General features: G+C 33.3%; 1 protein-coding gene and 1 non-coding gene across 7 annotated transcripts in view; one reads left to right on the top strand and one right to left on the bottom strand.

The window, feature by feature from the left end:
- Positions 1–15,161, bottom strand: part of LOC142324584 (uncharacterized) — a 483,167-nt gene that overhangs the window by 314,388 nt on the left and 153,618 nt on the right. The window lies entirely within an intron of this gene.
- TRNAA-AGC (transfer RNA alanine (anticodon AGC)) lies at positions 13,462–13,534 on the top strand. Its single transcript has one exon. It is a non-coding gene; the product is annotated as a tRNA-Ala (tRNA).

Here is a 15,161-nt window from a genome sequence, read left to right on the forward strand (position 1 = left end):
TTAACATTTCCAAAAACTTAAGCTGTAGAAAAAGTAATACGTATGTTTACAATAAAATAATAAATAAAAATAAATAATTTATAATAATATGGACACTATTTAAATTTCACCAACCTTAGTAAAAAAAAACAAATGTAATAACTCGAACTAAATATAATCAAATATCTTTACAGATGTGAAATTGAGTGTATATTTTAAAATAAAAATAAACTGACGAAAAAAAAATGAATTCAAACAAAGAAATTGGCTTCTATCTTTGACATTTTCGGTTATTTTTTTTTATACAAAAAACGAGTATTTTTTTTTTTTTTTTTTTTTTAGTTAAATTACTTCTCAATGTTACTGGAATCCTTTTGCGAAAAGAAACATGCCAAAGGCTATTTCCACTTAACTGAACACCATACTTAACAGAATAAAACTTTTATTTCAAGTGTATTAGATTTCTAGGTACTAGAAAATGTAAAAACTTGTAAAATATAAAATGACTTAAGCAGTCAAGCTTATTATACTGTATTTAATAGAATACAATTATTATTTTTTAATTATACAAATATATATATTTGTAAATTAAAAAATTAAGTTTACACTACAATAAATATTTTTTTTAATTAAAAAGAGGTTGTTGTGCTGATACAAACTACTAAATTCACCGATTTATCGAAGCAGTGAAAAAAATTATAATAAAAAAATTCAAATTTGAAAGGAAAAAATTGTTTAATACTAAAAATAGAAAAAATCCTAAGTTTGAAATTTAAAAAAAGATAGATTGATTAAAGAATAATAGGTGGCTAGCCAGGGCTGTCCAGGGTTGTAGTAATGCTAACGTCGAAATTGTACTTTTGACAGGAACGTTTTGATAAAAGAATATAATTATATATCGAGAATATAATTATATATATAATCGATCGATTGAAGTCTTGTCAGGCTGAAGTCTTCCTGGTAACCGTCGGTCGAAGTCCGTCGGAAATGAAATTCCTTGATACGGCCGCGGATACCCTAGCTACTTCCTAACCCTGATGACTGACGAAAGCGGCGACCACGGCTCTCTGACTGACTAACAGAGCGAGTCATGAGTCTTGCTCCAGGCAACCACCGGGGCTTATATACGCTCGGGATTCCAACAGAATGTTCTCGATAGCAATAATTTAATAATAAATGTAGAATGTTGAACCTTCCTTTAAGCATGAAGATTATCTACGCATTAAACAATAACTATATTCCACCACTCTTACATTAGATTTCTTTATTGATTATACTGGTCAATATGATTTTTGTCTCACGAGCACTAATAGGTGTACTCAATGCAGTTTTTATTCTGTTTTCAAATATGTATTCAGAATTTCTCCATCACCCACAGTATTTTTGTTATTTTAATTTTTTTAATATTTTAAAACGTTTTTTCGTAAAAGATTTGTTTTAAAATATTGGTCATTTGTGAAGTAAAAGCTCCTAGAGCAGTGTAAATATGATGGAACCAAATGAGCTAACTCAAGGGGTAGAGTTGCTACTGTTGTGCAGGTTAAGAAGTGTATAGACGTGTACAAACGTGACCAAGTGTAGCACACATTCATCAGAACGATGCAGTTGTGAGATAGTAGTGAACCAGTAAACACGTCATTGAGAGTGCTTTGTGTGTCTGAATTACTTTGTTCTACATATTTACAATTTTATTTTTTTTAATAAATCGTTAATAGCAAAATTCCTAGAGTTTTTTAAAATCACCCTAACATTTTTTTATGTATGCGGTGAAGTGACGCTCAGTGTCAAAGACGAAACCATATTCCATTAGTAAAAAAGTATTATGAACTTTATTTTGGGTGTAAAGTCGGGACCAAACAAGGACTCTGGGGCTCCACATATCTGTTGTTTATCGTGTTCTAGGCTTCTCACTGCATGGAAAAATAGCACATGCCATTTGCTATCCCTATGATTTGAGGGAACCCAAAGATCGCTCTTCTGACTGTTATTTCTGCTTAACAAACATTTTGATTTTGACGCAAGGGATTACGTCAAAATCAAAATAAACAGTGGTGTACCTAATATGCAATCTGCAATGAGATCAGTTTCACACTGCAAAGAATTGCCCATACCAAAGCCTCCAGAACATGTTACATTAGATGAAGAGAGCTCAGAGTCTGATGAAAGTAATGAAGAAAAAGAAACAGATTCTGGTGATACAAGTTTTGAACAAAGCAGTTCATCTGAGCCTCATTTACTGAAGCAAGAAAATCTTAACGATCTCATAGAAGATTTAAAGTTATCCAAAAAACAGTCTGAGATGCTTGCTTCTCGGCTAAAAGGATGGAATCTTCTTCAAAAGAATACAAAGATAAGTACTCATCGTAATCGTCATTCTGAATTTAAAGACTATTTTTCTGAAGAAAATGGTTTAGTGTTTTGTAATGACATTTCTTCTCTTACGGAGACTTTGTAATAAACATAACCCAACAGAATGGCGCTTATTCATTGATTCCTCTAAAGTTGGTGTAAAAGCTGTGCTTCTGCATAATGGCAAAAAATTCCCATCGGTACCTATGGCTCACTCTCCTAGTATGAAAGAAACATATGAAAACTTTAAATTTACATTCGAAAAGCTTCAATATGCAGTGTATGAACGGAATATTTGTGTTGATTTGAAGGTAATTGCACTTATTCTTGGTCTGCAGCTTAGTTATACAAAGTACTGTTGTTTTTGTGTCAATGGAATAGTAGGGGCAGAAAAAATCATTTCATTAGAAAAGAATGGCGTAAACGCGAATCATTCATTCCTGAACAGAAAAATGCGAAAGATGACCCATTGTGTAATCCTAAAAATGTGTATCCACCTCCGTTACATATCAAACTATGATTAATGAAGAACTTCGTCAAGGCCAGGGACAATACTCCTGGTTTCATGTACTTAAAACAGAAGTCTCCTAAAATTAGTGATGTAAAAATTAAAGAAGGAATATTTGTGGGTCCACAAATACGATCACTAATGCACAATGAAAAGTTTGAGGAACTACTGAATCCACTGGAGATAGCAGCTTGGCAAGCATTCAAAAATGTTACTCTAGAGTTTTTTGGGAAATCGAAAGGCGGAAAATTACCATGATATTGTTAACGATCTTATAACATCTTAAAAAAATGTTGGTTGTAATGTCTTTAAAACTACACTTCCAGCACTTGCATATAGATTTCTTCCCGGAAAATCTTGTTGCAGAGAGCGATGAGCACGGGGTACACTTTGTCAGATTTCAGCTATGGAAAAGCGGTATCAAGACAAATGGAATCATAATATGCTGGTCGATTATTGTTAGATCATCATGAGGGATGATCCACAGGCGAAATATAACAGAAAATCGTAATTTCTCACCTTCTACAGAAAACATTATTATTGCTGTTCTATAAACGTAAAGTTACGCCGAAGATTTACAAAATTAATTTTATTCAGCAATGTGAAGTATAAAGTAAGATTATGATATTTTTATTACCTTAAGGATAATAAAAATTAAACGTTCATCTCTGTTTAATAAATGTATATTTTATGCAATTAATCATCTGGATTATTTTTATTCCTATTCATCTGAATTCAATTCTACACTGAAACAGTTTGCGAAGTTATTTTCATACTCAAATGATATTAACAACTGCATAAAAAATTATTTAATTTTTGATTTATATATTTTTGTTATGTTTTAAGTAATTTCTTCAATTATAAAGTTTATGAATAAATCGTTTAATGGTTTACTGAATTTTTAAAACATAATTTTTTGTTTGTTTCTGATTTAGACACCCCTAAGGCAACCATTCCGGCAATTAAGCATCACTCGGTCACCTCAGGGTGTCGTGGCAGCAGCCCCCCCCCCCCCCTGACTAGCTCCTTATGGAGGCACCGGGGACTCCCTAGCATCATCAGTACAGGCTGACTTCCTCTTTTAGACAGCCAGCCCATCCCTCAGCTGGAGAGGGAAACAAGGCAAAATTACCAAATAATTACATTCCAAAACTGAAGTCTAGATACAACGCGTACATTTCAGAAAAGTGACAAAAACAATAGGATTCTAATGAGGCCTATACGATTACTATCCGGCTCTACGTAAGAGAGCGGGGAAACTCCATACAGTCCCAGAGCGCGTATACGGTTTTTGGCTAGCTATCCCATTTACAGTATCGTATATACGTCGGTAGTATGCGTGCTGAACATACGTGAATATAATATATTGAGATAAAACTACGTTAGCTCCACTGTGTTGTTTTTAAAAACGGATTGTTTTTACATTTTAGAAGTACGTTATTTATTCCAAACGTATAAATCATACGTGTAATACATTTGTAATTTGTTAATATTAATAAATCTCTTCAACATTTATGAACATTGCTATCGATCACCGAATACATTTTGTGGTTTTATTTCGTATTCCATTGTAAATAAAAGTCGATGTACAATATAATAAAATAACAAAAACCAAGTGCGAGTAAACAAACAAATCAGAAGAGATGATTTCTAAATTTAAATTAATTTCTATATTAAAAGATACTTTTTATTTCTCCCTAATAATTTATTCAAGTGCTATTTTTATTATAATAACCACAAAATCAAATTAATTAAGTTAATTTGTATATTATGTTTTGTTTACTTTTCCAGTATTTTTTTTTTTTGTATACCTAGTAACGCATTACGTTATGTATTTATAATCTATTTTTAATATTATACTGAATGTACTGATTGTTGTGTATTCGGAGGGGAATGCGGGATTTTTTTTTGCAATTCAATTTATCATAAAATTTTGAATACTTCGTAATCTCTGCAAGTTGGGCCACTCATTCTTATAACTGATTGTAATTTCTTACACGCAGTATATAAGTGTAGTGCTTGAAGTGTTATAAGAACCGTTAACGGCGCTTAGTTATGTTTGCATGTAATCTCCGTACGCTCAATATAATTTTCCTTGACATTTGCATTATTTTAAATCATTAAAGAGGTCTATCCTCTCTTCGCTCTTCGAGAGAAAAGAGGATAGACCTCACCTAACCCACCGGGCTGGTCTAATGGTGAACTCGTAATCGCAAATCAGCTGATTTTGAAGTCAAGATTTCTAAGGTTCAAATCCTAATAAAGGCAGTTACTTTTATACGGATTTGGATACTAGATCGTCGATGCAGGTCGACTTGAGACTGTACAAGACTACACTTCATTTATAATCATACATTTCATCCTCAATCATCCTCTAAAGTAATAATACCTTACGGTAGTTCCAGAGGCTAAACAGAAAAGAAGAGTTCCTCTTCCTCCACCATGATGACTGATGGTTGATGACGACGACTAACTGATAATTGATGATGACAACTGACTGATGACTGATGACGATAACTGAGTGATGACTGATAACTGATGACGATAACTGTCATCATCAGTCAAATTCGGCTGTCGGATCAGCCGATTTTGAAATAGGTGGTGGCAGTGGTGGTGATGGCGGTAGTGGTGGTGGTACTGTGGTGATAGACAATTGGTGAGTTTAGGCATTAGTTATTTGGTCTCAGAAAATTGATCTACACGATAAAAAGTCTTTTAAGGAACTCAACTGCTTAAAAATTCTGTAAGTTTAGCTTAGTACACACCAATTTAATAAATACATTGAAATATTTACAGTTTCTTCATTTGGCTCTGTACGTTAAATACCTTATATCTATAAGTTTTCAAATCATGAATTTTTCTCGACGATCCCTAAAAGCAATAAATAATATAAATAATTATAAAAATTAAAAAACACGACTGCAAAAAATAAATAAATAAATTGAACTAACAAAACGACAATAATTCGAACTAAAAAAGAGAAAACAAGGTATGGGTTTATTGTCCATACTGTATACTTTGATAAAGTATATTAATATATCAATGTACGATTTATTTTTTAGTTCAATTTATTTACTTTTTTGTAGTCGTGTTATTTAATTTTTTTTAAATTATTTAACACTTTTTAATGATCATCGAAAAAAAATTCACGATTTGAAAACTTAAGGATATAACGTTATTAACGTACTGAGCCAACTGAGGAAACTGTAAACATTTCGATTTATTTATTAAATTGGCGTATACCAATTCAAACTTACATATTTCTCAAGCGGTTGAGTATCTCGAGAGACTTTTATCGTGCGGATCGTACAGCAATTTTCTGGGATCCAAACAAATAATGGCTAAACTCTCCAATTGTTACACGCTGCTCGGTGCTACGTAGGCCTGGCCGTTGACAAAGATGTGAGTGCTAAGATCTACGACGGCTATAAGGGACGGTAGTCCCTTATAGTTTATGCAGCGTCTGAGCTCAGCACAATGTTAGAGGCAACAAACACCGTTTCACTTTGCCCTGTCCTCTTAAAGCATCAAATTAGACAATATGGGCTTGATCCTCAATCCGATGCCGACATCATTACCTCTAATCGTACTGTCATCAAACTCTACAAAGATCGTTTAGGGGAGCTCGCCGTGCTCAAGCTGGTCTCAAGCGTAGCGCAAGCCACTCGATTTTTTAAATATATTAGTTGATTCTTATTCTGGTTTGGTTCCATCGCGATTTTTTTATTATATTAGCAAAAATCCCATTTGAATTTTGAAAACTGGACGATTTTTTGCAGAGATATTATAAGAGCACTGCCTTGCATCTCCAAAAACAGCGCCCCAGGAGTAACCCGTTTGTTACCAGATAACGGTGATGATAACGGTTTAGCCTCGCATAAGGTGCTCACATCACCTCATCACTCTAACCTCACACGCAGTTTCCACGGAAACCACATTATTATTAAACACGATTTTAATTTATTTAATATTATTTTAATTTATTTAATATAAATTTAATTCTTATTTTTGTAATATGATTCATTCGATTGATTTGAATCATTCAGTTCAAACCCAGCTAACGTAGTGATAGACTCTTACAGTTCACAGTTCATTACTTCAATTTATTAAAGTTTATGCTTCAACCGGCAAATCTCTATTAGTATATATATATATATATTTTCTTATTTATATACCCTATCACACTCTCGGAAACGTACGGATTCCAACGCTAGCGGATTCATACATCTAAGTCGATTCGGCTGTTGAGCTGCAACGGTGGAACGAACAAACAAATATATATACATACATACGCCCTAAAAACATATTATACTTTTTTTGGGCAGTCGTGTAAAGAGATTTTTTTTCCCTAATAATGAATAAAAACTAGAAAGTACAGAAGTTAATTGAGTTTTTGTAGTATTTACTTGCACGTTATGGAATAATAAATGTGAAGAATAATTAAAAACATAATTTAATAAACAAAGTTACTAAATGAAAAAAATATATAAAAATACATTAAGTGTGTTTGCTCTGCGCAAAATAAGTTTAACGGGGATATCTCATGAAGAAATTCTTAAAGACTTCTTTTAATCTGTAAAAAAGAAGCCCCTTTGCTTAAAAATTAACTACCATAAGGCTTAATATAATAATGACAATAAAAAAAAAATATGCATGGGGCTTTAGGATTCGCTAAAGCAGAATACATGAAAAATTAGCTTGTAATATTTCTAGTTATAAGAGAAGTACTAGCTACTGCGTACTACTTAGTAATTGATTAAGTTTTTCAATTAATAAATATATTAAGTTCACATGAATGCACAGCTTAAATTTTAAAAATATCCTTTTTGGATATTATTTAATTTGCGTTATTTTTAAAAAAAAATAATAATTTCTTATTATGAAGAGGATGATACGCAATTTTCGTCTGCTTTTTTAATTGATTATCTCCTTTGGCATGCTATTTGATTCTCTTTTACTTTATTTTTTGATCAATCAATTATTTTACAGTATTTTCTATTTCAAAAGAAATAAAAATTAAAATTATTTATATTAATTATTAATACAGAGTATTTTTATTTCAAAGAACAGTACTACCCCGCTATAACGCGTCCTTGCAGAGACAACCATTACCATTATACCCGTGATAGACTAGCCGCGTTAATTCGAAGATAAAGTGATAAACGTAAAAAAAATTCCAACTGAGTTAATATTGTAACAAGATTAAAGTTTTATCAAATGTTACAGTTAAAATTGTAAATACTAAGGAATAAAATAAAATGTAGAAAAAAAATGCAATATGCGTATGTATTTTGCAATATTTACATATTGTTTGGAGCTGGATTTTCACACTGTCTTTTTTTTTTGAACGGCATACGGTAATTGTACAGTGTTTAAGCTCTTTCCCTTATAGCCTAATTGAAATTGCAATACTTTGGTAACTGATTTAAACTGTAAATACCATTACTTTATTAGAACACATTACTATAATAATACAACAGATTTTTTTTTCTCTCTTTTTTTTCCTTTTGGAGTTGTACTAGGTGAAGACCGGCCCACTTTTAAAGCAATACTCAGTCCCCACCCTGCTGAGAGGTCACCATCTCTGCAAAACGACCATACCAAAAATGTTCGGCCTCATAATTGCAATTAATTGATCAGTGCAATTTTCATGCACCGAACAATCTCATGCTCCACACTACGTTTAGGAACATTTTTTTTTTTTTTTTTTTTTTTTATTTAACAAACGTATTCACTATAACCGATATACCCGGATTATTTCGGTAATACAATACACGAACAATTATCGAAGATAATAATAATTTAATAATAACATAGCACACAAAGAAAGCAGAATACATACATAATATTGAAAATAACATCACCTACCTACATAACTCCAGTACATACAAGTACATGGTCCACAAGGAGCATAATAGATACGTAATACCAAAAATGACATAACCAGTAATATAATTCATCACCTATTATAACATATTACAGTGCATACACACATAGCAATACCAAAATAACATCGCCTACGTATAAAAAAAAATCAACCTATAAAATACTTAATAAAAACCATGATAAACATAGTACTCATAGAAAACAAAATACATACGTAATACCGAAAATAAAAAAAACATCGCCTACCTATATAATCATAATTATACGTAATAAACCGGAAATTCCTCACCTGATTCATGAACTCGGTACAATTATTACATAATAATACCGAAACTAACATCGCTTAACTTGGAATATATGTTGTTCATATACATATAGTATATACGAAAATGACCTCGCCTACATAAAATATATAACATTGAACAAAATACAAAAGGAAAATAAGATACAAACATAATTACCGATGATATACCATCATCTACCTACATAAAATCAACACATCCTGACCCCGAAGAGAAAGATACCCGTTATATGACAGTTACGGTTGCCGTGCCACCCTCTCCGTATCTAGCCCTTATAGCCTTTACCGGAGGTCATCTTCAAAATTAGGCAAAAGCCATCTCTCAGCCTTGTTCTTGTCTCAGTCGGGGTGCAACCGATGCAAATGACATATGAGACATTTCCATCGGTGTACACTACTATTCCTAAAAAATAACACAACTAGAAACAAAACACACCTTACGTTAGTCTCAAACAAGAATGTGTAAACAAAATAAGGAAAGAAACTGAAATCCATTACCTACCCGAAGGTAAAAGAAACAAGTTCAACACGCAATGAAACTTACCAACAACTTGAATTAGCATCTGCAAAACAAACAAAAGCACCCGGGAAAGCCCAGTCGGCACCCTAAATGCACTCGGCAATCCTTTCTTTTGCCAAATAGTGTATGAAATTCTCAACTATTATCCATTCGGCCTGGTTTCGCCAACTGACACGGAAATCCACCGCCGACCCGGTATTTTCCGTGCGCATCAACTCAGATTTTGAAGAAACAACAGAACATGATGTACATCATCCAACTGTCCGCATTGCGGACACATTCCTGAGTCCACCAGGCCGAAGTTCTGCAGCCTGTCGCGGAAAGCGCCATGCCCAGAAAGATATTGCGTCACGTACTTATTCGGGTGTACCCCCAAGGCGTCCTACAAATTAACAACATAAGAGAGACCGTGCTTATAACGTCCGCCCTCTGCCTCATCTCCTCTGCTACAAAGCTTTACCTTTTTTTTTAATTTTCTCGAAATTTGTCAGAAGTTAATTCACCTAACTTCTTGGGGACATAACGCTGTTGCCGCTCTGACGCAATCAAGTCTATAGGTTACACGCCCGCAATCACCAAGATCGCCTCCCGTGAAATCGTACGATAGCCACCCGCTACCGTTAAAAGTATAAGGCGTTGTGCCCTCAACAATATAGCCCGACAGCTTTTAAACTTTAGCACATCCATTCAAACAGGCGCTGCATATAGTATAATTGCCTCGCAGACGTCCTTATACAAGATACTCGTGGCCTTAAAATTAAGACCCTAATCCATTCAATATATAGTAATACCAAAAATATCCTCGTCCATTAAATAAATTCAGTACATACGGAACATAAAAATGCAGAAACTAATCTCGCCTAATTACATGTATTTATATAAAATAAATAGTAACGAAATACACAAACTGTAACAACACAAGCCCGGAACCGAAAAGAGTACTTTTGGTGGACTACGCCTCGTCCAAAGTACTCCTACTCACCCTCATCCGTCTTTCCTCCGCGCACAATAGCTTTAACCACGGAAGTTATACCCCGCTGCTTCCGAGGCAAACATCTTAGGGACCACATTCTCGATCTTTAACTCCCCCCCCCCCCCGAACTCTTCCACTACTGGGTGCCTTACATCATACCAACGCCCATACCATAACCAGCATGTTCTGGGGAGTCAACGACCCCGCAATACTGGCATAGGGGGTAAACCCTCTTCCCAATCCTATGAAGATATGCCCCAAAGCAGCCAGACACTCAAAATCTGAGTCAACTCGTTATACAGGTATCTGAACATCTTCACAAAAAAAAAAAAAAAAAAAAAAAAAACACAACATTAATCTCTGGGATGAAGGATCTGGTCTATCCACCTGTCCTCGACTCTTGTCATCTCTCCTGCCACTGGTTAATAAGCCATGTGCGCGCATCACCGGCCGCTGTACCCCGCTACCCCGTAGCGCTCTCCTCCGCCATGAGACTCAAGGATGGCACCCCGGCGATAACAAACTGCCTCACTAGACACAGTCCTGTATCAATTCTATTTCTTCTTCTGAACACTTTTCTTTAATCCACTCTTCTTTCGCTAGTTTGCATTTCCTGTTTATACTATTTCTTAATTGTCCATAGTAGTTCCTTTTACTTTCTTCATCACTAGCATTCTTATATTTTCTACGTTCATCCATCAGCTGAAGTATATCCTCTGATATCCAAGGTTTCCTACTAGTTCTCTTTGTTCCGCCTAAGTTCGCTTTTGCTGATTTAAGAATTTCCTTTTTAACATTCTCCCATTTTACTTCTACATGTTCTACCTTATCTTTTTTAGTCAAACCTCTTGCGATGCCCCCTCTTCAAAAATCTTTACCTCCTCTTCCACAAGCTTATCTAATTCCACAGATTCATCCGACACCTTTTCTTCAGGTTCATAAGCCCCAGTCTACATAACATTATCATTAAATTATGGTCGCTTTTAATGTCTGCTCCAGGGTAAGCTTTGCAGTCTACGAGTTGATTTCTAAATCTTTGCATAACGATGATATAATTTATCTGATACCTTGCAGTATCACCTGACTTTTTCCATGTGTATATTCTTCTTTGATTTTTAAACTGGTGTTGGGAATTACTGAATTATACTTCGTACAAAACTTTATAAGTCGGTCCCCTCTCATTCCTTTTGCCCAGCCTGTATTCATCCACTATATTTCCTTCCTTGCCTTTTCCAATCTTGCATTCCAATTTCCAACCATATTATATTTTCATCCCCTTTTATGTGTTTAATTGCTTCGTCAGTTTCATTGTATACATACTCTACCTCATCATCATCATGGGCACTTGTATGCATATAGACGTTAACAATCCTCATCGGCTTAGGTTTTCATTATATCCTTATTACAATTGATCTGTCGCTATGCATTTTGAAATACTCTACTCTCTTCCCTACCTTCTTGTTCATTACGAAATCTACTCCTGCCTGCCCTTTATTTGACTCGGAATTAATTATTCTAAAATCACCTGACCAAAATTAGTTTTCCTCTTACCACCAAACCTCGCTAATTCCTACTACATCTACATTTAACCTATCCATTTCCCTCTTTATATTTTCTAACCTACCAACCTTTTTAAAACTTCTAATAATCCACACTCCGACTTTTGGAATGTTATTTTTTTAATTTTCTGTTGACCCTTACCTTAGTAATCCCCACCCAGAGATCCGTAAGGGAGACTAGTTTACCTCCAAAATATTTTACAACGAAGGCGCGTCCATCTTTGTTATATGAAAATGTAGAGAGCTACATTTTCTTGGAAAAAAAAAACAGCCGTAATTTTCCATTGCTTTCAGCTGCGCAGCACTCAGAAGATCGAGTGATATTAATATGGGATTTACGTCCTTCTGACCTACACCCTTAACAACTGAAAGAGCTGCTGCCCTCTTTGAGGAATAAATTTTTAATATAAATACTGTTAAATGTAAATTATTTGATAATGTTTCGTAAGAATTCTTTGAACGGATTTAAATTTTATTGTTAATACTGTTTTATATGCATTTATTTACTAAATTTTTTTTTGTACTAAAGTTTATTTGTAGTAATCCCTTTAATTAATTCTACTAGTGATTATTTAATAATCGAAATCTAGTTTATCTAGTTTAGATTTTTATTTTATTTATTTATTTTTGTTTACAGACTGTTCTTGAGCTTTTCCATTTATATATATATATATTTTTAATGCTTTTATTTACAGTTGCATCAACAATTATATCATTAGCGACTATAATTTTTATATTTTAATTTTGGTTAAATAACTATTTTGCCAAGCTCATTCATTTTTGGTTTTGTTTTTTTTTCGTAGCCCTTAAGAAGCTATGTTAATCAACAGTGAATAGTCACTTCTTTAGTTGGTTTATAATAATTTAAATAGTTTATAAATGTGGGTACGTAAAACTTGTTGACAAAATAAAATTTAATTTAAATTCTAACTGTAAGTAATGCATCATTTTTGTATAAAATATATTTTTTTTTATCCAATGTAAATCGGTATGTTTTCAGCGAAAGTTATTATTATTGCATTGCCTAATATTGTGAAGTATTATTTTTTAAATTATATAGTATAAAAGAAAAGATATTATACTTTAGAAAATCTATAATCTGAAAATGAAAGATGTAACTTAAATTGATTCTCAATTTCATTGTCGTAAAAACCATTTATAAATTTATGTTTGTGAAACAACTGAATAGTAGAGAGGTTGAGAACAGAATACAATTCACTGTCTTCTATACCAGTGCAAATAGTGACGTCACGTACAGGCTACTTGGCAACTGATCCACTTGTTTCTAAATGCATATACCCTGGGGAAATAAATGGGTGTTTCAGGTTAGACAGGCTGCCTGAATAACCAACATTTTTTAAATTAATACGATGTTCGGACAGAGACGGGGGCGTAGCTCAGATGGTAGAGCGCTCGCTTAGCATGCGAGAGGTACCGGGATCGATACCCGGCGCCTCCATATAAAACATATTTTTTTGGCATTTGTGAAAACTGTTTGGAGGTACTTATCATAACATTTATTAAAATTATATAAACAATATTTCTGAAGTTCAGTTTTTAATTTTAAAGTTTGTAATAAATAATCATTTTTGAATGATTAATATGCTGTTTATAGGTATTAAACATCGTATTCTGTATAAAAATAAGCAGAATAACATTAACGGAATAGAATATTTAAAGTGCATATTTACTTTAAAAATTTTGTATTACTTTTTGTCTGTTAACTTGGTTCTATAATAAACGCTTCCTTTAATTTATATATAGAGAAAATGTGAGGCTGACATCTTCAGCCTCACATTTAAGCATTTTAGTGCAGCTAATAGCTAATGAAAAATGTCTCTGTACAAATTCTAACATTAAATTTTCTTAAGAGGCAAAAAATTACCATATTCTACGTAAGGATAAATTATCTTTAAAAGCTGACATGCAAATAGGTTTTTAAAAGAAACAAGAAATGAAGAAAATGCAAACTTTTATTGACATCTGTAGAATATATAAAAAAATTATATTGCTTGCTATTTCTATAAAAAAGCATACAATTTAAAAAAAGAATAATTTAAGTTTTTAGGTAAAAAAAAAACTGCACGTAAAAAATTTGTGTAGGATCTTATACTAGCTTGCCGATCCGTATAGCAACCTGCCACTCTCATTGAATTCTAAATTAACCTCATTCCAAGCACAAATCTCACCCTGGCCACCTACATCGGCTAAATTTATATAAAGCATTCAGTGGTTGCTCAACGTTTGGTGCCTTTGATTGTGTTGATTTTTAGCGGGTAGAAATACGCTTAAGAGGCTTAATCAGAGTATACTACTGTTATCTGAAAAAAGATTACCAGTAAATACAAACTACTCACAACTATAAGCGTAATCATACCCAAATCTATCAGGTAACATCTTTTTCAAATTATTTTCCCTCCCTAATTGTCCAATTTGCCAGGACACTTTGACGAAAGGTTGTATAATTTTGTACAAAAAGGAAATCAAGATCAAAATTTAAAAATAGAACTTTTTAAAACTGTTTTCCAGGAAGGGGGGAAAATTTTTGGGTAATTTTACTTCCTCTTATGAAGTAAAGGAAGTATTGTGATCGCAAAAAATTTCGGTTTTTAGATTTCAACGGAAATATCCATTTTGATCATCCCTGAATCCATTTTGACTAATTTCGGCGTGACATCTGTACGTACGTACGTATCCCACATAACTCAAAAACGATTAGACGTAGGATGAAATTTTGGATTTAGGACTATTGTAACAAATATTTGTGCACCCTTTAGGCTGCAATAGACTGAATCAGGTGTCCAAAAAAATAAAATATGTGGGTTTTGGACTATTTCTCAACTGCAGTAACAAGCCTTCATTGAGAGCTTTTCAACGATGTATTGTCGCGCTTTTTCGCGGCTCGATCAGGATATTGAGAGGTTGAGAATTTAGAATATGTTGATATAATTACAGTTTATTGGTTTAAAATGTTCATAAAATCAACCAGAGAAGTTAATAATAATAATAATAATAATGAAAATACCTTTGCTATCTACTCTAACAGTTTATGAATGAACGAAGTCTATTGCATTATTTCTTTCACT

Source organism: Lycorma delicatula, chromosome 1 (genome assembly GCF_047948215.1).
Source record: "Lycorma delicatula isolate Av1 chromosome 1, ASM4794821v1, whole genome shotgun sequence".
NCBI lineage: Eukaryota > Metazoa > Arthropoda > Insecta > Hemiptera > Fulgoridae > Lycorma > Lycorma delicatula.